At 35.5% G+C, this 20,606-nt stretch overlaps 1 protein-coding gene and 1 long non-coding RNA gene across 3 annotated transcripts in view; one reads left to right on the top strand and one right to left on the bottom strand.

The window, feature by feature from the left end:
• Positions 1 to 20,594, bottom strand: part of LOC109491416 — a 55,701-nt gene extending 35,107 nt beyond the window's left edge. For both annotated transcript variants that reach the window (XR_006585324.1, XR_002745384.2), the window contains exons 1-2: positions 20,484 to 20,594; positions 11,230 to 11,474 (exon numbers count right to left, since the gene is read on the bottom strand). This is a non-coding gene — a long non-coding RNA (uncharacterized LOC109491416). The remainder of the gene's footprint in view (positions 1 to 11,229; positions 11,475 to 20,483) is intronic.
• Positions 1 to 20,606, top strand: part of RSRC1 (arginine and serine rich coiled-coil 1) — a 417,872-nt gene that overhangs the window by 295,512 nt on the left and 101,754 nt on the right. The window lies entirely within an intron of this gene.

Here is a 20,606-nt window from a genome sequence, read left to right as displayed (position 1 = left end):
AAACATCTTGAAGTGTTTATGTGTAGAATTAATAGGACTTTAAACATTTAAGTAATCTTGCCTATTTGAAAACTATAAGCAGATGTTCATAAGCTATTGTAAAATTATTTTCTTAAAATGTTTTTACAGTTTCCTGAGCTAATTACCTGACAGAAAAGAATTCTTTACCATATTGCACTATATGTATTGGGCAATGCATTTAAACAACACCATCAATAAAGAATAGTGACCAGCACAGTCAGCAACACTTAGTGGAAAAATTATTTATTTAGAGTTTAGCCAAGGAATGTTAACTTCATGTAAACCAAATTTGTCTAATCTCAGGAAGAGCAAGTTATGTAATTATTCATTTTGCATATCACCTAAAATTTCTAAGCTAATTGGCACCTTGATATTGATAAGTATTAGAATAATACAACATGAAGAAAATTGATAAAGGAGTAAAATCATTAAAATAACCTGGTACCCTATGAGGCCCTCTCTCTAGGCTTTTAATTTTTCATTTAGAAGGGGGGATTTTAAGGATCAATATGAAGATCTGTTGATAATATTATATTTAATTAGAGTAATCAAAAACCATGCTCAGAGCATGACACCTGCCAGGGAGAGCTTCAAAAAGACAGTAAGCAGCATGCATTAGAATGATCTCTTTTGCTTGTCCATGAGCACTAATCTAGCAGAAGTCCCAAATGGGGCAGCTAGTCAGCTATTTTATTGACTTTGATCTGGTTTGGGGGGCAGTTTATTTTCCCATAATGCCATTGATCAATGATTTCCTTTCAGCAGTGATGTAATTAAAGGGCTTTAGTCGGCTTCTGCTGTGTTGCCTTGAAATTTATTATTCTGGAGATTTAAAGAAGATCGATAGGGTGCAGTGGCCCCATGTTTAGACCCGAGTAGGAGGACCCTACTGAGAGTATAAGGCATACAGAAAACAAGGCTTCAGGACACAAACAAGATGTTTACCTGGGACCTTGAGCTGACCTATTCACAACAGATCCTGTATAACCAGTAGCATTTTAGTACCTATTTTTATCACAGTCTCAAAACTACTTTGTCCTTTTTGTTATTGATTTTTAGAGTTTGTTTTAAAGCAATTGAAATCAAATATTCGTGTTGGCAAAGGAAGAATTAAAATTTAAACATATTTCCCAGAGATGCAGATTTCAAATGCCTTCATCTTGAAATGGGAATAAAACATAATTAACTCTAGGAATGTAGATGTTTTTAAAAGTTCACTAAGATCTATTGAAAAACATGCTATTAATTTGCTTAATTTTATAACTACTTTAAACACATATAGTTTATTTTTGTTTGTGTACAAATGTATATGCAATGACCAATATTCGTAAGTGATCAAAATGTCACATTTGGGTAATGAGCTCAGAGGACCTGACCTACCACTAACTACAAATTAATAATTGCCTCACAACTTACATCATTTGGTAGATTAAGTAAAATCAATTCAGAGCTTCTTCATAATATATAAACTGTGTGTCCTGGGCTTCTTACAACTGTGTTTTGATGAAGTCAAAATAAGTTGAAAATAAAGGAGTTAGATTTAAGTTCCCAAACTACTTTCTGTGTTGCTCCACTAATAAGTGTTCTGTTAAAAAAAAAAAAAAAATTGTTCACCAAATACATTTGAAAATCTTGTGTACTTCTTTTAAAGCATGTCAACATACATTAACATATTCTAGATTTTAAGAAATTCTGAAGTTATCCTCTTTAACTTTGCTTAACGCAACATCCTTCCGTCTTACTTGCCATATGTCATAGATCTTGTGGAGTCTGAGTTTCAGAAATATAAGAGCGGTTGAAATGAACCCTGACAGGACCAGAGAGAACTGTCCCGAATTCTAATCCTGGTTTTGCTTAATTAATATTGCTTAATATTTGCTTAATATAATTTTCACAAGTTAAGTAATCACTGTGCATGTCAGCTTTCCTATCTGTGAAATGAGATTGTGCCAGAGAGGTTGGTGTGGTCAGGGGTGGATACACAACATCCCAAGGAGCTTTTTCACAAGAGGCATTCCATCAGATGCTCTTTGCCCATGCTGACTTTAGATGCTTTTGATCAACTGGCTAATTGTGCCAGTATTAAAATTTATTCTCTTAACCTTAGTATCAAGGTATTTTAGTCATCCTAGTCATGTTGAAAAGACAACAGTTTTACCTAGAAATCAGAAAGTAAACACAAGCGCAATTTATTACTTTGCTAAATTTAGCCAACACTGGCAGACATGCTCCTCTTAATAAAGGTGACAGGCTGTCTACCCACAGAACAGAAGTGGTAATGCAGGCATAGTATGATTTGCTATCTTCATAAACATTAACTAATTTATAAACATTACAAAGACCGTATGTCATAACTAAGAAGTAAGCAGAGGCAAATAGCCATAGCAGAAAAAAAAATGAGCAAATTAGAGATTTTGTTTACATTTTAATTGCAATTAAGATTTGTTGGCATCTTTGGAACACTGATGACTTAGTAAAAAATGGTGCATTTGAAGGGTGCCTGGGTGGCTCCGTCAGTTAAGTGTCTGACTTTCGCTCAGGTCATGATCTCACATCCATGCGTCCAAGCCCCTCGTCAGGCTCTGTGCTAACAGCTCGGATTCTGTGTCTCCCTCTCTCTCTGCACTTCCCCCCACTCGTGCTCTGTCTCTCTTTCTCTCAAAAATAAATAAACATTAAAATAAAATTTTTAATGGTACATTTGAATTCAGTATCTGCAAGGTGAGAGGAGCTAGAGGGATGGATACAGAGAATCATAGTCTCTGTCTCCTAAAGCTTAGAGGCCAGAAGAAAAGTACTGTAATCAAAGTCAGAAGAAAGGAAGTGACAAATACAGCTACACATGGAACTTGCTAGAGGCATAGTTAAAGATGGAGAGACATAATGTTGTGTTTTATTTATTTCTTTCTCTCAGAATTTATTTGCTTTATTTTTCTTCATAGCAGTCATTACTCTCTAACATATTTTATATCTGGTTAGTGGTTGAGCACCAGGCTTCCCTACTAGAAAGTAAGCTCTATGGGGGCAGGAATTTTAAATATTTGTTCAAGAACATACCCCACATCCTTTAGAATGACTAGCACATGGTAGTTGCTCATTAAACTTACAGGCTTTCAGGAGCTATTGCCTCTATACACAGAAAATGTGATCCGAACAGTGCTTCAGGTAGTGAAAACTAGAACCACAGAAATAATAAACATAAAAGAAGGGAAATTAAAAATATTGTTTATGAATTTTCTAGTACGTAGGTTATAAAATGGACTAAGTATAGGAGAGTAAAGCCATCTAAGTAATATCATTAAACAAGGTAGAGGGAGCATAGGAAAATGGACATGGCTAAGGGAGGATAAATTCCATTTTGGATATGGTTTGACTATTGCAGAAAATACAAATTTTACACAATAAATATTTAGAAAGTGAGTTGTCAGTATTTCCTGTATGTGGTCTTTGCTAACAAAGACCCTTTCGCACTTGCACTGTATTGAGAGACCAGGGTCATTAACTGGATTAGCTGTCCTCCATGTCATACATTGCTATTATTCAGTCTTAATCCACTAATAAGCTCCTTCTAGTCTCCTTCTCTAATTCCTAAGTGTTCATCATTAATGGTCCTGTGCTTACTTTTTTCCCCTCTATAAAGTGATCTCATTCATTCCCAGGACTTAAGATATCATCCGTGTGCAAGACTTCCTAGATTTCAACCCAACCCTCTCTCTAAACTTCAGACTTAATATAGCTAACTGCCTGTCACCTCTCCTTAAATATCAGACAGACAAGATTGTCCTGAATTCTCTTATATTCCTACCACCTCCTCATCCTGCTCCTCTTTCATTGTCCCTCCCATACATCTTTGCAGTTGCTCAAAACAGCAATTGGGCAAGTTCCTCACCTGCCACATGCATTCTGCAAGCATGCTCAGCAGCCTCCTAAAATACATTTCAGTCTTCCCACTAACCCCACTTTCACTGCCTTTACTGTAGGCAAGGCATCATCATCTCTTGCCTAGACCACTGCAAAAGTGTTCTAATTCATCTGTCCAGTCTTGCTCCCTATAATCCACTCCTCACATAACATCCAGAATGATGTAAACTGGAACCTGTCACTCCCCTGCACATACACATGCACACACACACACACACACACACACACGCACACACACACAAACCCTTCAATGGCTTCCATTTGCCTCTAGGATAAAATTTCAGAATTCTTAATATGGCTGCAAATCTTTCCATGATTCACCCATACCTACTTCTTCATCTTCATCTTGGACCATCTTCACTGAGTGTAACCACACTGGCTTTTTTGTTCCTCGTTTGCATCAACCTGCTTTCAACTCCTTGGTTTACATATGTTATTCCATCTGCCTAAAATACTTCCCTCCTCCCTTTCTCCCAGATTAATTTAGCTTTATTATTAAAGTTTGATTTTATATTTTATATCTCAAGGAAACCTTCTTATACCTAAAACTAGATTTTGTCAATGTCTTCTGAAGCACTGTGAACTTTTCCTTTATAGCAATCAGTTTTTAATTAAATATGATTTTCATGATTGCTTGACCTTTCTCTCTGACTTTTGGAGAGACTGTGTCTCTTTTCTAACCTAAGTCCTCAACACCCAGCAAAGTTCCTAGCATACAGAAGGTACTCAATAAATCTATATCTTTCTCTCTTTTTTTGAATCATTCTTCTCTTTTGTATTTTCAGCTATTCTGCATTTCACAGTTACCCTTGGGATTTTTCTCTTTAATCTTTTGCAACATAGGGAAATCTATTTAAGTGCACAGATCACAAAATTCTGAAGCATATACCCATATTATACCACCCAGATCAAGAAACAGCACTTTGGGGGCGCCTGAGTGGCTCAGTCGGTTAAGCGTCGACTTCACTCAGGTCACGATCTCGCGGTCCGTGAGTTCGAGCCCCGTGTCGGGCTCTGTGCTGACCGCTCAGAGCCTGGAGCCTGTTTCAGATTCTGTGTCTCCCTCTCTCTCTGACCCTCCCCCGTTCATGCTCTGTCTCTCTCTGTCTCAAAAATAAATAAATATTTAAAAAAAATTAAAAAAAAAAAAAAGAAACAGCACTTTGCCAGCACCTCAGAAGTCCTCATTTCTCCCTTTGTCATTACTACCACCTTCCCCTCTATTATGGTAGTCACTTCCTTGCTTTTATTTATAGTTTTACCACTTAAATATATATTGCTAAGCAGTATAGTTAGTTAAGTTTTGCATCTTTTAAACTGGAATAATATAGTATATAGGTTCTTGGGTCTTCGTTTTCTCAGTGCTGTTCTTAAGATCCTTCTGTTTACATGCAGCTGTAGTGTGTTGATTTTGTGCTATGTAATATTCCATTGTATGAACATATTGTATTTTTTTTAACCTTTTGGCTGCTGATGGATATTAATTGTCTTCAGTTTGCAACTATATTGAAAAAGGCTGCTCTGAACATTCTTGTAACAGTTGATTTCCTGGTACAATTGGATATGATCTTACCTTTAAACTCCATACCTAAGAGTGGAATTGCTGTATCATAGAGTATGTGAAGTTTCAAATTTACTAAGCAATGTGAAACTTTCCTAAAGTGGTTATACAAATTTCTTCCCCCCCGCCCCGCCCACCCTGTCAATAGTGCATAAAAGTTCGTATTGCTCTACTTTCTCACCACGACTTGGTATTATCAGCTTTTATTTTAGCCAAATTTAAATGTTTTTGCTTTAAATGTACATTTCTGATTGCCAGAAGGGTTTAGTATCTTTTCATTTGTTAGCCACTTCAATTTCTCATTTTGTGAAGTGTCTGCCTAAATGTTTAGCCAGTTTTCCTATTGTTACGTGGTTTTTTCGTACTGATTTGAAAGCACTCTTGATATATTCTGGATATGTTGTTTGATTATAATGAGAAAGTACGTATGGGATGACTGAATAATATCTCTTCTCAACCTACTTAACTCCTTCCTGTTCATTGACTGGAGTGATAGGATATACATTAAGATATGGAATAATATCAGTGTTCATTCTGCCTTCAGTTGTGAGCCATTGTTTGATATCTTTGTTACGTGCCATTTTTATCCTAAAGATAATTCAAAATGATCTCTGAAGGTTTAAAAAGAGCTCTTCCATGTTTATAAGAAATAAGACTTGATTTCTAACTTGCCTTAAGATATTTCAAAGGCTTTTTTTTCTTTATTTTCCTATTTTCATTGCTTAAAAAAATACCTAGCTCAGAAAACATACTTTGAATGTTTGGTGGGAAAAAAATAACAGGGAAAGAAAAACAGGGAGGAAGGATGAAAATCATAATATATATGAGTAAAATGTTTTTCTTTTAATTTTTTTCTGATGATTCTTGATCCTGTTCATGTAACTGTGATGAGTGTACTAGAACCATAAAATATAATTGCTTCAAATGATCATTTCAGAGCCATTGTGTTTGGTTCCTCTTTTTGGTTAAGTACTATTCATTCTTTAAGAATCACTTCAGGTGTCACCCTCTCTTGGAAATCTTAGTTATCTGTTGTCCATCAGGCTGAGTTGGAGCTGTGTTCCTGTTCTGTATTCTTTTTGAATATCTATATTATAGAACTTACTACTACAGTGTTACAAAAGTGGATTTTCTTGTCGGCCTCTTTTACTGGACTTTGTTTCTTTAGAACTTTTGTAGGTCATCTCTCTTCACCACCTATAATAGTGCATATATTAAGTCTTATTTAAAAAAAAAAAGTTAATGGGAAGTAGGGAGAGCCATGCCCTCCTCAGCACTCTCTACTCTAATAGATCATTCTCTTAAAGGGTTAAGTTAAAAGTTTAGTAGTTTCCATTACTGAACTGCAAAATTAATTATATAGGAACATTCTTACAATTAACTACTCTCACAATTAATTTCTCTCTGATTTTTATTAAAAACTGTCCTCAAAAAATTCTTTTGTTTAGGCTTTCTAGTATTTGATCATGCTAAAACAAATACAAGCAGATTGTGGGTTTTGAGTGTTTATCATTTTCTTGCAAGTGAATCCCTTCTCTAAGAGGCATTAACTTTGATCTTCATTAGATGGGATAAAATGAATTTTTGTTCAGGTTTAACCCTTAAGAGTCCCTTGAGGACTACAAATGGATCTTCTCTGAACACATTCAATAGAAGTTCTGTTGGGTGTCATTCATGATTTCATTGTTAGTTAAAAGTATCCTCCATATTCTCTGTATTTGCTCCTAGACAAATAACGATTCCTTCTCATTGTGTTTGGTTGAAGGCAGAGTAAGACAGGAAAGTAGGGGAATTATTACAACTAACCCTCTTATTACCATCCTTTTTTTAAATTTATACCTCTAAGTCCTGTTTCCTGTTTCCAAAGAGATAGGATTTGAGAAATAGTCAAGTTTTATTTCATTCTATTATTTAACTTATTCTTTTTTATTTTTTGAAAAAATTATCTGACTTGAAAGATTTTACTATATATTTGAAAACTACTTTTTTTGTGGAATATGAAGAATGCTTTTCCAATCAGGTGTACTGCTACTTTTTGCTGGTTACAAAATGTAGTTGGTGGGTTTGGTTTGGGCCTCTGGAGTCAGATTTGCCTCCATTAGCATTTGGCCTTGAGTGACTTCGGATAATCAGTGAAATCCTCATGCCTCAGTTTCCTCAGTGGTAAAAGTTGGATTTTAAGTTGAGCATTAAATTAGCTAATACACATAAAACATTTAGAATAATTGCTAGTACATAAAAATTCAGTAAACACTGACTTTCATTTTTTTATTTTTATTATTTAACAGTGTTATGTGAGTTAACTGAACCAGAACTCACTATAGAAGGAGAACAAAACTATTGGTTATTTGTTATCTCAGACAGATATAATAATTTTATATCATTGCTTCTTGGACAAGATAAAGAGCCAGGCAAAGATGACTATTTTGAGGTCTATTAAAACAAATTATTATAATTGGTTCATGAAAGGCTTCATTAATATAATATTTGATTTCAGAATACATAATTAGCATAAATTTGCACTGACTACTCCTAAGCTGTTTTTGCTTCATTAGATTTATTTTATCAGCCTTTGATTTTAAATTTTCATAGAATTTCAGATATGATACATCTAGACTTTTTCTTTATTATGTCACAAACCATTCTAAATGTTCAGAACATATGGCCATACTTTTATCCTAAAGAACATTAGGTATATATCACACATGCTTCATACCTGTTTTATTTGTGCTGTCAACTTTAATGCTTTCTTTATTTAGTCACTTCATGCCATTATTACCATTCCTATTGATATTTTATATAGAATGATTTATTTACTTTCTAGTTTCCTTTTTCTCTTTTTCCTTTGCTAGCTTTCTTTTTTTGTACCTCTCTCAACCATTTTGGTAATCTCAAATTCTGTCAGTTTTAAAACATGGCCCTAAAATTCTTTGATTCTTCTCCCTTTAAGGAACAAGTCCATGTCCTCTCCCTCTGACCCTTGCTTTGTGACTCCTTGCCCATTAGAATACAGCGAAGAGATACTGTACCAGTTTCCAGATCTAGGACTTAAGAAACTGGTATCTTCCACTTTCTGTCTCTTGGGACACTTGCTCGTAGAGACTAGTCTCCACACTGTGAAGAAGCCAAACTGCCTTGTGGAAGGGCCACATATAAGTGTTCTGACAACTCCAACTGAATTGCTACCTTGCAGCTAGCAACAACCATTAGGCCCATGACTGAGCAAGTCTTTAGAGAAATTCAGCACCTCCAGTGGTGAAATCAGTCCCAGCCTTCGTGTTGTCCCAGTTGGTGCTGCATGAAGCAGAGGCAAGCTACTCTGACTGCACCCTACCCAAATGCCAATTCATAAGCAAAATTAATGATTGTGGTCATTTAAAGCATGAATTTGGGTCGGTGTGTTTCATAACAAGGATAACTGACATAGAAGGGTGAATGCTTTTCCTTTCTTCATAATAACATTTTTAAGGGAGTAAAATTATTGGAAGTAGTTCTCAGAATTTAACCTTGGAAGCCGTTTGGTATTTTCTGCATAGGAATGTCTTAGGAATGTCTGTTTAGAATGTCTGTGTCTTAAGAATGTCTATGGAAAGTATTTAAAGATATATGATAACATATATAAATAAAACAGAAGAAGAATTTCATCACTTTTTTCTTGTCTTTGAAGGTGTTATATTACTTGTACTTTAGCTGATTACAGTAACTCCAATTGTATTAACATCATCATCATTGCTATTATTGTCTTATTTTATATATATATCAAGGATGGCAAATATGGAGCATTGACCCCCACTTCTTTAGCCCACATGTATAACCTACTGCTAGTTGATTGGTTTACTTTTTCATGCTGAGTCCAAATGTAACTTCAGAATTCCCAACAGACTACTTCCTACTATTAATATCTGTGCTGTTGCAATGGACATCTGAAATGAGACCTATAGGTTATAATGTAATTTATGAATATTTAAAATTTTTACATAGAATATCACCATCAAGTATAATTCTCTCCATTTCCCAACTTTGCCCCCAACTCCCGAAACAACCTTGATGCCACCATCACTCACCATCACTCTGCTTACCTCAAAGCATTCCTTTTATTTTTGAGAGGTCTCTGCGTCACATACAAATTTTTTGCCCTTTCTCTTTATTTAACCTCTCCTGTAGCTTTTCTGTAGAAGTCAAAAGTCACTTACTGCTATGCAAAACTCACTCTGAGATTTCCCTAAGGGGACAGTATGGTTAAGTGGAAAAAACTATTACAATTTCCTATGAAACAGTTTTCACTATGGAAAAAAAAAAGATGAGAAGTAAGTACATGAGCGATGAGGTTATTTGCACAATTGTATAGCACATCTGAAGAGAACAGTTAGGTAAGGGAACTTAAACTGGGTGCAGCCATGGTGCTATACAACTTATATACTTTAACTCATTTGGTCATCAGAATATACCCACATGGAGAATACTACTCTCCAGTATTACTATGTTCTCATTTATCTGTTAATTTATTCTATAAACTATTTGAAGGATTCTATAGCAAAGTAATAAAATGGTAATCTGTTGAGTTTTTAAAAATCAAAAAATGGAAAAATATATATTAATCAGTCACAAGCAGGTGAAAAATAGAACAAAATTCATACATCAAGGCGCCTGGGTGGCTCAGTCAGTTAAGCTTCTGACTTTAGCTTAGGTCATGATCTCACAGTTCATGGGTTCCAGCTCCGCATCTGGCTCTCCCTCTCTCTCTGCCCCTCCCCCACTCATGCTCTGTCTCTCAAAAATGAGTAAATGTTAAAAATTTTTTTAATTAATTCAAGAACAAAATTCATTCATCAAAAGAGCCTATAGAGCTGCTGTCTGTCATTTGTTCTGTTTTTTGACAACCAGAACCAAAAGCAGATTCTCAAAGAGACTACAAGTTTTAGCACAAAGCTTTTCCTAAAAAGGAATTCTCACATGGGGATTTGTGTAGGGGATTTTCTTATTAAATGAAATATTGGAAATACTCAAATGTTATTTTATGTGATTTTTACTCACTAATCATTATCGTCATCATATGTGATATAGTGTATAATATCCTCAACATCATGATTGCAAGAAGTGAAATAACAGTTTTCATGCACCTCTTATTTTTAATGTCCATCAATAAAAGCCATAAAAACACCATCATGAAATCTAGTTTATCAGGAAAATAAGATCCAAGAATATAGCATTGTGACGTATCAACTTGAATTTAATTAAAACCCAGTCTAAATGGAGAAACAGAGAGAATGCCTGTTTTTTTTATTTTTTTTTTTAATGTTTATTTATTTTTGACAGAGAGAGAGAGACAGAACGTGAACGGGGGAGGGTCAGAGAGAGAGGGAGACACAGAATCTGAAGCAGGCTCCAGGCTCCGGGCTGTCAGCACAGAGCCCGACACGGGGCTCGAACTCACAGACCGCGAGATCATGACCTGATCCAAAGTCGGACGCTCAACCAACTGAGCCACCCAGGTGCCCTGAGAATGCCTGTTTTTATAATAATAATTCCTATGCGAACTTAGGCCCTTGTACTAGAAGCCATTTCAGTCTTCTCTGGTCTTAGAGGGCCTGAAGTACAGATACTGTATGTGGTTGATTGATGGTGGATTCTTATACTTTAGAGACAAACCAACAGGTGATAGGTTGCTTTTCTTTTATAGAAAGCAAGGAATTTAATGAGTCCCTCCTAAATAGCTAGTCTCTTACCTCCACAGGAAGGCAGGCCGAGAGGGGTTACTTCTAAGAAAGCCCAGAGTTTTCTTCAAAAATCAATGCTGCACCCACCTCAGGAAGAGAACATATGAACAAAACAATTCCCACATTTTGACAGCCTTGAGCAGAGCAGAAATGTCCATGTTATTTCATACTTCATCTTAGTACTTTCTCATTATAGTCCTAGGAAATTCTTGGTAGTGTTGCCATCAAATGTCAAATTTGAGAAAAGTAGCTTCCTAGAAAAGTGACCAAGAGTAATTTGTTCATTTGACTTAAAATTTGAGATTAAACAAGGTACAAGTGATACTTACCTGCCATCAAAACTATTCAAAATCTCTTTTCACCTGTAAGTCCCGTTCTTACAAACTTAGTTTATCGTAATTCCAAACAAGTGATTTCACCTAGATTGATTCTAATATTGGTTTTCCTTATCTACAAAACAGACAAAATCTAAGTTTTTAATCAAATGAACTTTTAAGAAAACATTGCTGGGTCCCAATGAGAAAAGGATTTAGGAGTTTGGACATTCAAGACTATTTTTCTGGCACTAAAGAACTGAAAGTAAGTAAGCACTGCAGATATTAACTAAAGTCTATGCCTTGATATTTTTCAAATGACAGAAATAAGGTTTACCTTGAAAATATTTATCATGAAATTATAAAATTTTGCTAATTACCTGATTGGTGAGAGCTCACTATTAAATACCCAATTGAATTTGCTTTGATCACATTTTATAATGAGTGTCATTACAAATATATTTGGATTGTGTCAGTTATATTTCTTTTTTTTTTTAAGTTTATTTATTTTGAGAGAGACAGCATGAGCAGGGGCAGGGTAGAGAGAGAGAGGGAGACAGTGGATCTCAAGGAGGCACTACCCTCAGCACAGAACCCAACTCAGGCCTCGATATTGTGACTGCAAGATCACAATCTGAGCCGATACCAAGAGTTGGACTCTTAGCTGATTGAGCCACCCAGGCACCCCTGTAATGTGTCATTTATATTTCTGTCAAATTTTAGCAAGTGTTAGAATGTAATCATAATATAAATATGAGTAAGAGAAATATTTATTGTGTAGACCTTTACAAAGATTTCTCATGAAGTGATCGTGAGATGCAAGGACCCCACTGAATAGTACTTACTACTAGGACTTCAGGCATCATCTTATCGTTTTCCTCCATCATATAGCAAAACTTCTGCTCTGGCTCTCATATGTCATAGGATCATAGCACAATTCCAGTTATGGCAATAATTCAAGCAAATAATTCTTTACTGTCCTAGGTGATAATTTATAACTAACTAATAACTTGAGATTTTGCTTATGGTTTTTATTCTTTCAAAAGAAGTGATGAAGAAGGCACCCTCAGATGTAGCACTGATCCACTTTTGAGTAATCTAAACATGTCACTAAATCCAATGGTGATGAGGTCCATGAAAATTATTTTCCACCCCCAAAATCATGTGATTTGTGATTTTTATTTCATGAAAGGTTTGAAGCAGTGACACTTGCAGTTTGATTTGTACCTTTTTCATATTTAGGTTGATCAGATAACGATGCCCCCTACTTTGGTGCTGTCTTTATAGATTTGCAAGCATAACACTTTGTTATGGTTTGTAGCCCTCACAAAAATATCTTCTAAAAAATATTTTGATTATACATATAATAAACACTTTAAATCTCACACAAAAGAAACTAATGCAACACACTCAAAGTTTAGCCCTTTAATATTAGCAGTGAGTTTTACTGTTAACTTTTCTTAAATTAATAATGCTTTGAAATGGGTCAAGGTTATTTACTGACCCAAACACACACACACACACACACACACACACACACACACACACACTCACTCTTTCTCATTCTCTCCTCTACCTTCTCCTGCCACTCCCTTCTTCCTTCTTTCCATCTCATAGACAAGACCCTAAAAGCCTCATCTTACAAAAGGTTTACAGAATTTCTTTGTTTACCTCCCCTGTCTCATACAGCGTTTTGGCATGTATGCTCACACATTCAGCATATTCATTCAGTCCTATATTATCTCAACAAATATCATTATCTCATATATGTCAGGCATTGTGCTAGACTGTGGGGATAAGATAAACGCAATAAGCCTGAACTCTGCCCTCCATTTAGAGGGGTTAAGTGGTGGCACACTCTTTATGAATAAAGAACACATTTGATGGAAAGTACTGAAGCTTGTGAAAAGATTTAAAGTGACTTGTGTTGAGACACAGTAAATTAGCCAAACAGACAAGAATCTGAGTCAGAATCCTACACCTCTATGGTAGCCTAAGGAACTATGATCATCTCTAATTAGCAGTGTGGAACGATTACTGTTCTGAGCGTAATAAGGTCTTGGTTCCTGGATTGGCTCTGCCATTAATTAGCTGTGTCACTTTGACAGAGTCACTTAACAAGTCTGGGCCTCAGTTTTTCTCACCTATAAAAATGAGGAAAGTGAACTAAGTAGTCTCTAAGATCCTTTTCAAATCTTAAGAGTTTATGACTATCCAAATGTACAAAGCCAATATAAATGAAGTGCCTAGTGTTCCTGAAGGTGTAAAATAACACACACACACACACACACACACACACACACACACACACACATATATAAAGTAACAGTTTTCCTGTATACCTGCAATTATCTATTATAAAGTCTAATAAAAACTCATACCTATAGCAACAAAAGTATAAAATAATTAAAATAAACTTCACTGGTTAATTAAAAATACTTAGCACTTTCTATATGTAAAAAAAATGTTAAATGCGAGGAGACAGTCAAGGTACATGTTATGATAAGGAGAGCAAACAGAAGATAGTTATTTATAAAATTAATAATTCAATAATTTTGATAAGTGCAATGAAAGAGTGGACTAATAAGAGAATCTAATAGCCAAGGCTAAAAATTGCATTTATTTTTCCTCTGCTCAACAACAATTTAAAATGTGCCATTTGTCGGGGCGCCTGGGTGGCGCAGTCGGTTAAGCGTCCGACTTCAGCCAGGTCACGATCTCGCGGTCTGTGAGTTCGAGCCCCGCGTCGGGCTCTGGGTTGATGGCTCAGAGCCTGGAGCCTGTTTCCGATTGTGTGTCTCCCTCTCTCTCTGCCCCTCCCCCGTTCATGCTCTGTCTCTCTCTGTCCCAAAAATAAATAAATGTTGAAAAAAAAATTAAAAAAAAAATAATAAAAAATAAAATGTGCCATTTGTCTTGGATGAAGGCAATTTTTCTAAGGTATGAGATTTTCAGTGTTAAAACTAGGAAAGTCCCAGGCAAGAATGGGACTTCTGATGATCACACCAGGACAACGGTATGTTTTTAAAACAAAGAAGACCTATATGGCTGGAACTGTAGGAATAAAATGATTGAGAATAGCTTAAATGAAGCTAGTATGGTAGACAAGGAATAGATGATTCATGGCCTTATAAGCCATGTGAATTTCAGGATTTTGCTTTTCTTCATAAGTAGAAAGCCAGTGTGAGGCATGGCATGATTAGAATCCATTCTTAGAAAATCCTCTGCCTATGGTAAAAAGAGTGGATTTGGTGGGGATGGTAAACTGTTGTGGTGGTAGTAGTGATGAGGTTATCACAAAACTAGTTTTCGGAAGATTAGTAAAGTTATTGCAGTAATTAAAGTAAAAAATGATGATGGACTTAGGGTAGTGGCAGTAAATATGGGGAGAAGTGGACAGATTAAATTATATGGTATGGTAGAGATAGCATTGATAAAATCTAAAATTAATGAGTGTGGGAAGGTCAGGTAATGACAGAAAAAGAATAATTGGCATCTAGAGAATTCGAGATAATAGAATATTCCTAAAGAAGTGTTGAGGGAAGGAAGTGGCCTTTGGCTAATGAAAAGACTACATAAGATTACCTTAAAAATATAGCATAAAGTTGACTCTTGAACTGTGGTACCAGAAGAAATGAAAGAAAATATTTAGCCACATTTTCTATGTCCTATCCTTAGACTATAAGAAAAACATATGCTATTTGAAGCCAGAGGAAAGAAAAAAAGAATGAAATGGAGACAAACCAGCGTGATGATAACTATATAGCATTTAGAGCTTGACAGCTTGCATCCAAATCTGGGCTCCACCACACTGTCTATCAACTCTATGATTTTGGTTTGTTATGTAGCTTTATGGAATCATAAGGTTCCTTAAAGGTAATAAAGAAAAACTAAAATGATGCTAAAATTTGCAAAAATAGTACAAAAATGCAAAAAGAAAAGTATAGGATAATATCTACAATAAAAGTTTAAAAACCCTAATAAAAACTACCATGAATAAATCAATACATGACACAACTACAGATTTTTAGCTATTTGAGAAAAAAACCTGCTGGCACCTTGAACTTCCAACCTCCAGAACTGTGAGAAAATAAATGCCAGTTATTTAAGCCTCCCTCGCCCTACACAAAGAACCTATAAAATAGATGTTAAAATGATTCAAGAGAGAAAGTAAGGAGTAGAAACCATAATGTAAGAACAGAATAGGATGAAAAATGTATAGGCAGATTATTGGTTCCAGATTTGAAAACTCCTTTACTTGCCCAGCAGACTTTAGCATCATGAACCACAGATGGCAGAGTCAATAGGTCATTTCACAAAATTTTCTTAAACAGAAAATTTCAAAAGGTAAATTACTTAAAACACCAACTGAGTTTTTACTGTATAGTTCAGACATTATTAAATGTTTTTTGCCACCTATTCATCCCTAATCCCAGAATAGAAGTGTTTCTGATGGTGTGTATGTGTTTGGTTTTCATCAGAAATTGGTTTTGTTTCATGTATATAACCTAAATCTGGAAAAGTTTGTTCTTTAATAAAGAATTTAAAAGCTTCATTCAAAAAAAAAAAATCATGTTGAGCAAATTGCCAAGGATAGTCAAGACAACTATGAAGGAGCGGGAAGGAAGGGTAGGATTTATTCTATCATATAATGAGATTCTATATCAAAGCTACAGTAATTAAAATGGTGTCATCAATGGAAAGGACTAGAGAGCCCAGAAACATCCCCATACAAATAGGAGAGCTTGCTTGCTATTACATATAAGTGAGGGAGACGTGGGGCTTTTAATAATAGTATTGAATTTATTATTTGTGTGCTAATTTCAGAAAGCTTAAATGAAAAAGTGAAATTTTAAAACTTCCAGAAAACAATGGAGGTGATGAGATTTGTGATCTTAGGATAAGAAAGGATTTCTTAAATAGACAAAAGTATTTAATAGAAACTGACAATTCTTTTTTATTTTTATTAAATATTTTTTAATGTTCATTTTTGAGAAAGAGAGAGTCAGGGAGGGGCAGAGAGAGGGGGAGACACAGAATCTGAAGCAGTCTCCAGGCTCGGAGCTGTCAGCACAGAGCCCACCATGGGGCTCAAACCCACAAACTGTGAGATCATGCCCTGAGCCAAAGTCGGACACTTAACCAACTGAGCCACCCAGGCGCCCCAAAACTGACGATTCTTAAAAAGAAAAAAAGAAACTGATAATTCTTAGTACATATTTTTAATGAAAACTTAAATTTCAAAGTTATCTAGAAAACTCAAGTTTTGGGGTGCCTGGGTGGCACAGTCAGTTAAGCATCTGACTTTGGCTCAGGTCATGATCTCACGGTTCATGAGTTCAAGCCCCACATCGGGCTCTGTGCTGATAGTCTGGAGCCTGGAGCCTCTTCAGATTCTGTGTCTCCCTCTCTCTCTGACCCTCTCCTACTCATGCTCCGCCTCTCTCTCTCTCTCATATAAATAAACATTAAAAAAATTAGAAAAAAAAACTCCAATCTTAATTGCAAATATATTGGATCCTTATTTCAGTACTATGTGATATGCATTTGATGAATTTCACGTAGGTAAAACATTTATGCCAGTCTTAATATTAACAAGTAGTTTTAATAAATCTGTAATAAAGCTTTGCTGTATTTATTCAATGAACTGTATAAATGCAAAATTGTGTGTGTGTGTATATATATATATATACATATATATATATAAATTTAAAAATACAATAAAATTAGACACATCTGATAAAAGATACAATAAAGTCAAACTTGGCCACATACTGGGAGAACATGCTTGCAATGTGTGTAACTGACAAATAACTAACATCTAGACTATATAAAGCAGCCTTTCAAATCCTAGAAATCAATGAGAAAAAGAAAAACAATCTTACAATAACGTAGGCTAAGGATAGAGGCATTTCTGAGGAGAGTAACTCTAGTGAACAATTTCTGAAGAGATAATCTCTTATCTCTTCAGAAAAATCAGAACTCAGAGAACACATACATAAAAAAGGAGATGTCCTTTCAGACCACTGGGGTTGTCAAAAGCTAAGAAGTCCTATAATACTAGATGATAGCAAGAATATAGGAGATAGGTATGATGAAATGTTAACATCTATTAATTTGAATTATATTCTTGTATTCTCTATATTTTAATAGGCTTGAAATATTTCATTACTTATTAAATTCATGTATTCATTCATTAATGTGTACAGATTTTTTTTTTAAGTAATCTCTACACCCAACATGGGGCTCTAACTCACAATCCTGAGATTAAGAGTTGCATGCTCTACTGACTGAGCCAGTCAGGGGCCCCTTGTTACTTTTATTGTAAATAAAAATATCCAATGAATTTAGTGATGTAGAAGTCACTGAAGAGTAATTTTCGTTGAGTGGTAAAGTTAGAAGCTGTATTAGAATGGACTGAAGAATGAGTGGGTGCTGGAGAAGTGAGACAAAGTGATAACTTCCTCAGAATGTGTTTTGGGGCACCTGGGTGGCTCAGTAGGTTGAGCATCCAACTCTTGTTTTGGCTCAAGTCATGATCCCAGGTTTGTGGGATCGAGCCCCACTTAGCATGGAGCCTACTTAAGATATTCTTTCTCTCTCTCTCCCTCTCTCTCTCTCTCTATCCCTCCCCAGCCACACACGCTCCCTCTCTCTCAAAAAAAGGTGTGTTTAAAGGGGAGTTGGAAGGGGAAGGGAGCTAGAGTGAAATGTCAGACCCTAGAAGAATAGCTACAAACCTTTACTGGAAGACACAAATGATTTAAATAAATGAAAACACATACTATGCCATTAGAGGGAAAGTTCATATTGTGAAGATCTCCATTGTCTCCAAATTAATGTATTACTTTAGCAGTTATTCAAAATTCAACAGGATTATGCTGTTTATTTATAGTTTCAGCTTTAGAGCAGTGGAACTTAACAATGATTTATCTAGAACAAAGCACAAGTTCATCTAGAAGAATAATTCCATAAATGTAGTCCCAAAATTTAAAGTCATAATAAAGAGGTAGATTTGGCTTGACCAAGTATTAAAATATATGTGTTACTAGTGAATCAATCACCAGTCAGATCAATGAAACATAATAGGGTTAAGGAAGAGGTCAAATTACATATGGAAATTTGTAATATATAATAAGTGATATTTTATGTTTCTTTTTTTCTTATCCATATTTATATCACATTAATGAATTCTTTATTCTGCTTTTTTATGTCTACTTTTCTATTCAAATAAGTTAACCTACTTGTTACATAATTTTAGTTAGCATAATTTTATTGGCATTATATTTGTCAAGAAACTATAACATTAGGCATTTGCCTAGATGAATATTCTTATTATTGCTTTTTTCTATTAAAATAATGCTCGATGAATATCTTCCTGCATATTTTTTCATTTTCAACTATTTTGATTTATATTTTCAGAAGTAAAATTATTGTATCAAAGGGTGTGAACTGTTTTTGCTTCTTGAAACATATTGCTGCATTTCTCTCACTGAAAGCACAGATACAGAAGCATTTAACATCATGTCTTATTTGAAACATTATATTTCAAGTCTTTTTTTCACCCTAACCAGAATAATATTTTTTATTCTGCTATCCTCTAGGAAAGAAGTCAAGCTTCCATGCTCAGTGTTGCATATATAAGTCTAATAAACATTCAGCCAGATTTTTTTAGTGGTTTTCGCCTACTGATTTCTTTGAAATTCTACCTCATTATATAAATTTTAAGTGATAATGCATACCTTTTGATCAATACAAAAAACACAGCTGAGTAGAAAATAAATTATTTTCATCCTCATCATTAATCTACTAAAGAAGCAAACCTCCTACCCTAAGGAAACAGTACTAGTGAAGAGCTTCTTTTGGGGTCAAATGATCTGGCTTTGAATCCTGCCTATGTCACTGAGTAACTGTGTGACCCCAAGCAGTGTTTTTCACATGTCTGTGCCTCCGTTTCCTTAACTACGGGTAAATAAACCATACAGGATTGTTGTGAGCACTGAATCAATTAATGTAAGACATTTAGAAAAATGCATGGCACAGATTAAAGATCCAGGAAATGTTGAATTGGCGTAGAACAGTGCCAATAGTTATCCTATTTTCTAGTCCACTTTCTTATACAACAAAGACTAGAAAGCAAAAACTTACACGTTCTAGAACTCTTATCATCTAAGATTCAGGATATGAATTAGGTTCCCCCAATTAGATGTATTCATACAGAATGTTGAGAGTGGAAGTAATGTAGAGACTCTCTTCCTGCTGCTTCAGCTATTGCTGTTAGCAAGTGCACCTGTGGAGAGCTGGAGTTCTCCAGCTGTGTTCCAGTGTCTGGTCACTAACTTTGTGCAGATTGAGAGGCCAGCACAGTGGTGGTTCCTGGTGTGCAGCCATAGTAGGGCACTCTTGAACTTTCCAGTTCAAGTGGCAGCCTCCTGATTTCTCACCATCCCACCTGTGGTAAAGGGAGCAGCTCCCTGGCAGGCTAGTTCTACAGGGGTGATAGGGCACCATTTCTTGGAGGGCTAGCCACACCCCATGTTTTCACCCTTGTCAGAGTTTTAGAAGTATCCAGTCCTCTGTGTAAAATCCATTCTGTGTAAAGTCTAGAAAAGTTCCTGTTTCGTGTAACTGTAATGGTACTGGTGGAGGGAGCAGCAGTGCAGTGGTGGTGGTTGTTATTATTGGAACTCTTTTGCACTGTGAGTCTTTCCAAAATGAAAAAAATTTAAAAGCAGGGATAGGCAGTCATTTGTAATTGGTCATGATACTTTTCCCTCCAAACCCAGGCAAGCAACAGAGTCCTTCTCAACTCAGAACTCAAGGCAGCCACAATCGTTACACTGGAGCTGGTTTGCCAGTCTTGCTTTGTATTTGTGTTTTTCCATGTATTGAGCTTCTCGCCAGCTTTATATCACGTAATATACATTATTGGTTAGGGTTTATACTAACCTTAGACAGAAGAAAGGTGGAGGCACAGGGGAAACAGACTGGTGTTCAGACTTGTGAGAATTCATTGGAACCATCGAGGAAAAGGGAAATTCTACTTCACTTAAGCAACTATTTCTTGAACTT

The sequence above is a fragment of the Felis catus genome, chromosome C2, assembly GCF_018350175.1.
Source record: "Felis catus isolate Fca126 chromosome C2, F.catus_Fca126_mat1.0, whole genome shotgun sequence".
Taxonomy (NCBI): Eukaryota; Metazoa; Chordata; class Mammalia; order Carnivora; family Felidae; genus Felis; species Felis catus.
This window is presented reverse-complemented; position numbering and strand designations above follow the sequence as displayed.